Source organism: Nicotiana sylvestris, chromosome 5 (genome assembly GCF_000393655.2).
Source record: "Nicotiana sylvestris chromosome 5, ASM39365v2, whole genome shotgun sequence".
Lineage (NCBI taxonomy): Eukaryota > Viridiplantae > Streptophyta > Magnoliopsida > Solanales > Solanaceae > Nicotiana > Nicotiana sylvestris.
The window spans coordinates 87,268,337-87,275,449 of record NC_091061.1 but is presented as its reverse complement, the minus strand read 5'-3'; positions in this window follow the sequence as shown (position 1 = coordinate 87,275,449).

Sequence of the window (7,113 nt, the reverse complement as noted above, 5' to 3'; positions counted from 1 at the left end):
AATTCCTATGCCATGAACTACGTTTGACCTGATTCCTTTTAAGGATACGTAGGCAGCCTCACGGTTCGGTCTCCTCAAAACAAAACAAAAAAATCCAAAAGTCCCCGAGCAAGAAACCGGGGCAGAAGTTGTGGTTGTTGTAAGAAATCTGATTCCGAAAGTTGTAACTTTAACCCATTTGAGTTGTTTTGAGTCTTTTATACCCTTTCCTTCTAACCCTGTTCAAAAGCCCACATTACGGTCTAAAGAAAGACCTTCTGATCAGTCTTTGAGAAATGCCAAGTCGAGCAGGTAAAGGTAATTCATGTCAGTGGCAGCACTCTGGTTCAAGCAGGAAAAAGAAAAATGAGAGAATCTTATTGGTGAAAACCTTACGGGCACCGTAAGGTGGCGGGAGCTGAGAGAAATCAAAAATGAGAGAGTCTTATTGGTGAAAACCCTTGCGGGCACCGTAAGGCGACGGTAAGTTGAGAAAAAGAACAAAATGAGAGAGGCTTGATGGTGAAAACCCTTCGGGCACTACAAGTCGAATAAGGATTGCGAATCAGATTGGATGATCGGAGCATTGAAGCTCAGTTTCACGGTTTAGAGGTATAACAGGAGTTGAACATCAAACGTGCTCAACAGAATAGTCTACAGGTGCATGTCATGGTCATTAGAGTTGGTATCCACATCTAATAGGTTTCTACTTTGTAGTTTTCTTGTTAGGAATCACCTCTTTCCTTTGTCCTTTACTCTGTTCCTTTTGTCTTGTTTACTTCCTCTTCCTGAGTCTATTTGGTCAAAATAAGGATAAATGACTTCAAAATCTGCCATCAGCTTTCCAATTGTACAAAACGGGATCTGGCCAGCACATCAGTATCATAAGTCAGGAAAGAACAATAAGTGCACTGAGTTGATAGAAATCAACATGCTTTGGGGTCCATGAGAAATACAAAGGTTTGGTATATTTCAATTCGCGAGCAGTGCAACAGATAGAGGATGTTGGGTGAACGGGTCAAAGGTATTCTCTGTGATGAGGTCAACAAAGTGTTTAACCAGTGACAAGCGATGTCTTTCGAGTAGAAATCAAATTTATCGTGACAAGTGAGAGAACAATAGACTTCAAGGCCAAGGCCAGTAATTTAAGTCAGGAAAGAATAGCATGCACACTAAGTGGATGGAAATTAACGTGCTTTGGAATTCATGAGAAACACAAAGGTGCAGTACATGTCAACACAAGAGCACGATGTAACAGATGGAGGATGTTAGGTGAACGAATCAAAGGTATTTTCGGTGAAACACAAAGGTTGGTAAATGTCAGTTCATGAGCAATGCAACAGATAAAGGGAATTGTGTCTGAACGGAGAAGAGGTATTTTCTGTGATAAGGATGACAGAGAAAGTGGTTAGTCCATAAGCAAGCAAGGTCCTCGAGTGGAAATCAGTTATCATGGGAAGTGAAGGAGCAATCACCCTCAAAGTCAAGTCCACAAACCAACCACCACATTTTAAACTGACAATATTTTTCTTTGATTGAAACAGGGGCAGAAAATTTCGTTTGTTTCGGAGAAACCCTCCGTAAGGAAAAGCAAGCACCAGACAGGTTTGACCGTAAACTTCAGGACCCTCCTGGATAATGGGATTTAGTTTTAAATTTTCAGGACCCTCCTGGATAATGGGATTTAGTTTTAAATTTTCAGGACCCTCTTGGAAAATGGGACCTAGTTTCAAGTTCAGAAATAGCATAATCTAGCATAAATGTATCCCAAAAATATAAGTTAGCTTAGAAGTCGGCATGTTCAAGAAAGGATTCAATTAGGAGTTTCCAGGACCCTCCTGAATAATGAGACTTAGCTTTAAGATTTCAATTAGATAACAACATTTGGCGTAAACTCTGTTGTAGGGTAGTATAACTCAGACATGAAAGTTGTCACCCTTAAGATAAAATTTGACCTTTGATTTTCAGGACCCTCCTGGATAATGGGGAGTAGTTTAAAGATCCTCCTAGATAGCAAGATTTAGCAGAAATCACACTTGTAGAAGATATAACGTAAGTTTTAAATCATCGTTTAGTCAACAATTGTCAGGACCCCCCTGAATAATGGGACCTAGCTTTCAAATCCTTAGTAATACTTGGTAATATGGTTTAGTTTTACAATCACATCTGCCCCCAGCTACCAAATTAGGGCAGAAAAGCTTCTTTGATTTTGTCTATCTTGAAGTCAGGAGCCCGCCTGGAGAGCAGGGAATACATTTCAAGTTGAAGTCAGGAGCCCGCCTGGAGAGCAGGGAATACATTTCAAGTTGAAGTCAGGAGCCCGCCTGGAGAGCAGGGAATACTTTCAAGTTCAGCAGTCAGGAGCCCGTTTGGATAACAGAGGAATACATTCAAGTTCAAGTTCAGCAGTCAAGAGCCCGCCTGGATAACAGAGGAATACATTCAAGTTCAAGTTCAGCAGTCAGGAGCCCGCTTGGATAATAGAGGAATACATTTAATTTCAAGTTCATTAGTTAGGAGCCCGCCTGGATAACAGAGGAATACATTCAATTTCAAGTCAGCAGTCAGGAGCCCGCCTGGAGAGCAGGGAACACTTTCAAGTTGAAGTCAGGAGCCCGCCTGGAGAGCAGGAAATACTTTCAAGTTAGCAGTCAGGAGCCCGCCTGGAGAACAAGGGAGTGCAATTTAAGTTTTAGATTTCAAATTCTTTGTTTGTCTTTGATGAAGTCAGGAGCCCGCCTGGAGAGCAGGGAATACTTTCAAGCGCAGCAGTCAGGAGCCCGCCTGGAGAACAAGGGAGTACAATTTAAGTTTTAGCTTTCAAAGTCTTTGCTTTGTTTATTGTGAAGTCAGGAGCCCGCCTGGAGAGCAGGGAATACATTTCGTTGAAGTCAGGAGCCCGCCTGGATAACAGAGGAATACATTCAATTTCAAGTTCAGTAGACAGGAGCCCGCCTGGATAACAGATGAATACATTCAATTTCAAGTTCAGCAGTCAGGAGCCCGCCTGGATAACAGATGAATACATTAAATTTCAAGATTCAGAAGTCAGGAGCCCGCCTGGATAACAGAGGAATACATTAAATTTCAAGATTCAGAAGTCAAGAGTCCGCTTGAGGAATAGAAACATACAGTTCAAGTTCCAGTAATCGAGAGCCCACCCGTACAATAAGGGAATACATTTCAAGTTGAAGTCAGGAGCCCGCCTAGAGAGCAGGGAATACATTTCAAGTTGAAGTCAGGAGCCCGCCTGGAGAGCAGGGAATACTTTCAAGTTAGCAATCAGGAGCCCGCCTGGAGAACAAGGGAGTGCAATTTAAGTTTTAGATTTCAAATTCTTTGTTTTGTCTTTGGTGAAATCAGGAGCCCGCCTGGAGAGCAAGGAATACTTTCAAGTTAGCAGTCAGGAGCCCGCCTGGAGAACAAGAGAGTACAATTTAAATTTTAGCTTTCAAATTCTTTGTTTTGTCTATCTTGAAGTTAGGAGCCCGCCTGGAAAGCAGGGAGCACTTTCAAGTTGAAGTCAGGAGCCCGCCTGGAAAGCAGAGAATACATTTCAAGTTAGCAGTCAGGGAGCCCCGCCTGGAGAATAGGGTCAGTTTTTACTTTAGCCAAGCTTAGTTTACAGTTTTCCTAGTCTATTCTTTAGTTTAATTTCATCATTGCATCAATAATACAGGTGGTTTACAATTTTGCTAACAACTCACAAATCTTCCTAGTGCAAACTGGGGCAGAAAAATTTCTTTATTTTGGTTATTTTGTTGTAATCAGGCGCCCACCTGGAGAACAAGGGAAAACAACTCAAGTTTCTAGGGAAAGCAGTTTCGAAGGAAGACAGTTCGAGTTTCAGGGAAAATGGTTCAAAGTGCAAGGGAAAACAGTGTCAAGTAACAAGAGAAGACGGTTCAAGTTCAGCAATTAGGCGCCCACCTGGAAAAAAAAGGGAATTCAATTCAGAATGCAATTCAGAAGTTGATGAAGGATGTGAGATGCTCAAGACATGGCCGAGGTCACAAGCACTACATGTCCGGTCCTGACCCAAAAGCTGTAGAAGAACGAGCTAGCACCTGCAGCTAACAAGTGTCAAGGTTCAAATCTAAAGTCTGCATGAAGAACCATTCAAAACTCAAGATCAAGCTTCAGAAGACTTATAGATAGGAATCTTGTAACTCGTAGTCGATAGGCTTAGCTAGTCTTTTTCATCTTTTGATTTTCGATGTAATAACAGAGACCGCAGACCGGAACCTCGACGGAACGGCACCTCGACCGGATCTCCACCTCGGCATACTCTGTCATCTCACTCATCTCTAAACTACACGTGGCCTTATTCCTTTATAGCCAAGGATATGTAGGCAGCTCAAATGCCAGAGCTCGGTCACATCCCCCTTTTCTCTTAGTTTTAGTCTCTCCAAATAAAGGTCGGGTCAAAAACCTGTCTAGTCAGTCTTTGTCTGAAAACTCTGTACGTTTCCAGTCAAAGAGGGGCAACTGTAGACATGTGATTTTTGACCCTCCCCAAGATTTTTTATATATTAGCGTAAAATATTTAATTTAGGCATAATATAGATATTTTAAGTAATTTTAGCTCTTTTTACTTTATTTATTACAAGAAAACAAAAAATAGGTTCATTAATGTTTTGTAGTCATTTTTAATCTAAAAACAATATCTTAAAAATATATATACAACAATAGTATCGTATTTTTATTTTAATATGATATTTGAAAATACCAAAAATAGATTTGTTTTAATGATAAGTTTTATTTTAATAATTATTTGAATAGTAGGAATAATTAATAAATGGGCCTGTATTTTTAATCTCGTTCGCAGCGAAAGAATAGAGCTTGGGCTCGAGCAACCCATTGTTAGGCCTAATTTTAGACCTAGCCCATAATTTCTAAGCCCATAATTCCTAGGCCCATACCCCCTTAACCTAAAACCCTACCACTAACCTAGACCTATGTATATAAACAAGCTAACACCTAAAGAATGAAAAAAGGGGGGAATAGCTAAAAGAACGAAAAGCTGAAAAAAGAGACTATCGGCGCAGCTTTTGGGAAGGGACCCCATCGTCCTGCGTTTGAGCAAAAACAATACAGACCCCCCCCCCCCCGTTAGTCATCTTCTCCAAATGACCCTTGCTTCTACACGCGACCCTCCCTTCACCAAATCAGCAAAAATAGACTCCTCCAGTCCCCCGTCGCTGTTTCTCACTCAGCCGCGACGCCATCACAATAGCCCCTTCAACACCATCCATCGTCATCCCTTCACTCTTCTTCAAAGGTCACGATGAACACACCATAACTTCAGTAGCGGATCAGCCATGAGAACAGTTATCGGGGCAAGACAGATGTTCGCTCGAGGTTTGTTGTCAAGGTTCCGACCGTGACCCTATGCATCGTGAATTTTGAAACAGTCACTGTTATCTATTTAGAGGTCCATTTCCCTTTCTCTTGAGCTTTAGATCTTTATTTTATATCTGGTTTGTACTAGATCATGACTGAGTTTGAATTAAATGTGAGTTTTGATTACTATATGTGTGGTATATTGATTTGTCCTTGTTTAAAAGCACTGCATCGTTAGATTTTCAGAAAAACCATGAATCGTATCTCCCAGTTTGTTTGCTTTTTATTTCATAGGATTTGTCTTTATTTGGAAGCTCAGTTAGTTTGAAAATTAGAAATGGACAATTTATGTATTACCACTCGCTTTACAAATTGTTTTGGTTTAAAAACATTGAGACTGTTGAATTGGGTAATCGCTGTGTGACTGATGAAATGGCGGAAAGGGCAGACGAGTATGTGTGTTCGGTTGAAACGGGTGACTGAACTTTAAAGAGGAGGAGGGAAAGGTTGTTGGAAGAAGCAAGGAAAAGTGTATCTGAATTAAGAAAAGTGATACATTTGTTTAAGGCTTTTGAGAAGCTCTCTTTCGATACCAACAAAATGAACAATTGGAGTTTCCTGTTAACTAAGTTAGTGTGCAATCGTTATCGTTTTCTATGTATGACGATAAATCAATTTTTTTTCCTTGTTGATAAATCAACTTGTTGTGTACATGTGATGACCAATTACGAAAATTGAATGGTGGATGCTTTGTTGAATTAAGTGACAGAAGCTGGTGGATAAGAAATTTTCGGGTGTGCATTTATGTGACCCAAATCCGAATCTCAACCACGTTAAATAAAATGTATTGTGGACCGCGGGTGCATTTATGTGACATGGTCTAAAGACGTGTTTTAGATGACGTTGAATCTTTCTCCTAAAAAATAATTAATTCAAGCGGCTATAAAGTTGAAATTGCACCATAGGCTAAAACATGTATTAAAATCAGATAATAGGCCAATTATAATAGTTGAGCGACCGTGCTAGAACCACGGAACTCGGGAGTGCCTAACACCTTCTCCCGGGTTAACAGAATTCCTTACTCAGATTTTTGGCTCGCGGACTGTTAACAAAGTCATACGTTTCCTCGGTTCGGGATTAAACCGGTGACTTGGGACACCATTAATCTCCCAAGTGGCGACTCTAAATTTTAATAAATAAATCCCGTTTCGATTGTCCTTTAAATGGAAAAACTCCTTTATTTATACCCTTTCCCCGGGGGTGTAAGTGAAAAAGGAGGTGTGACACTTGTTATCACACACAAGTTCCATCCGACCGATTTCTCAAAATTTTAATTCTTTGAGCAATTGTTTGACACAAACTAGCTCACATGTTGCAAGAGCCATGGCTCGATACTTTGCTTCTGTGCTAGACCGAGCAACTCCATTCTGTTTCTTGCTTTTCCAAGAGACCAAATGACCTCCTACTAAAACACAATATCTAGATGTGGAACGTCTATCAGAAGGTGACACTGCCGAATCAACATCTGTGTATCCAACAATATGCTCATGGCCTCGATCCTCGAATAGTAGTCCTTTGCCTGGAGTTGGTTTTATATACCGAAGAATACGAATAACTGCATCCCAATGACTATCATAGGGAGAGTCCATAAACTGATTTATAACGCTCACAAGAAATAAAATGTCAGGTCTAATCACTGTGAGGTAATTCAATTTGCCTACCAACCACCTATATCTTGCAGGATCGTTAAGAGGCTCCCCTTGTCCTAGCAGAAGCTTAGCATTCAGATCC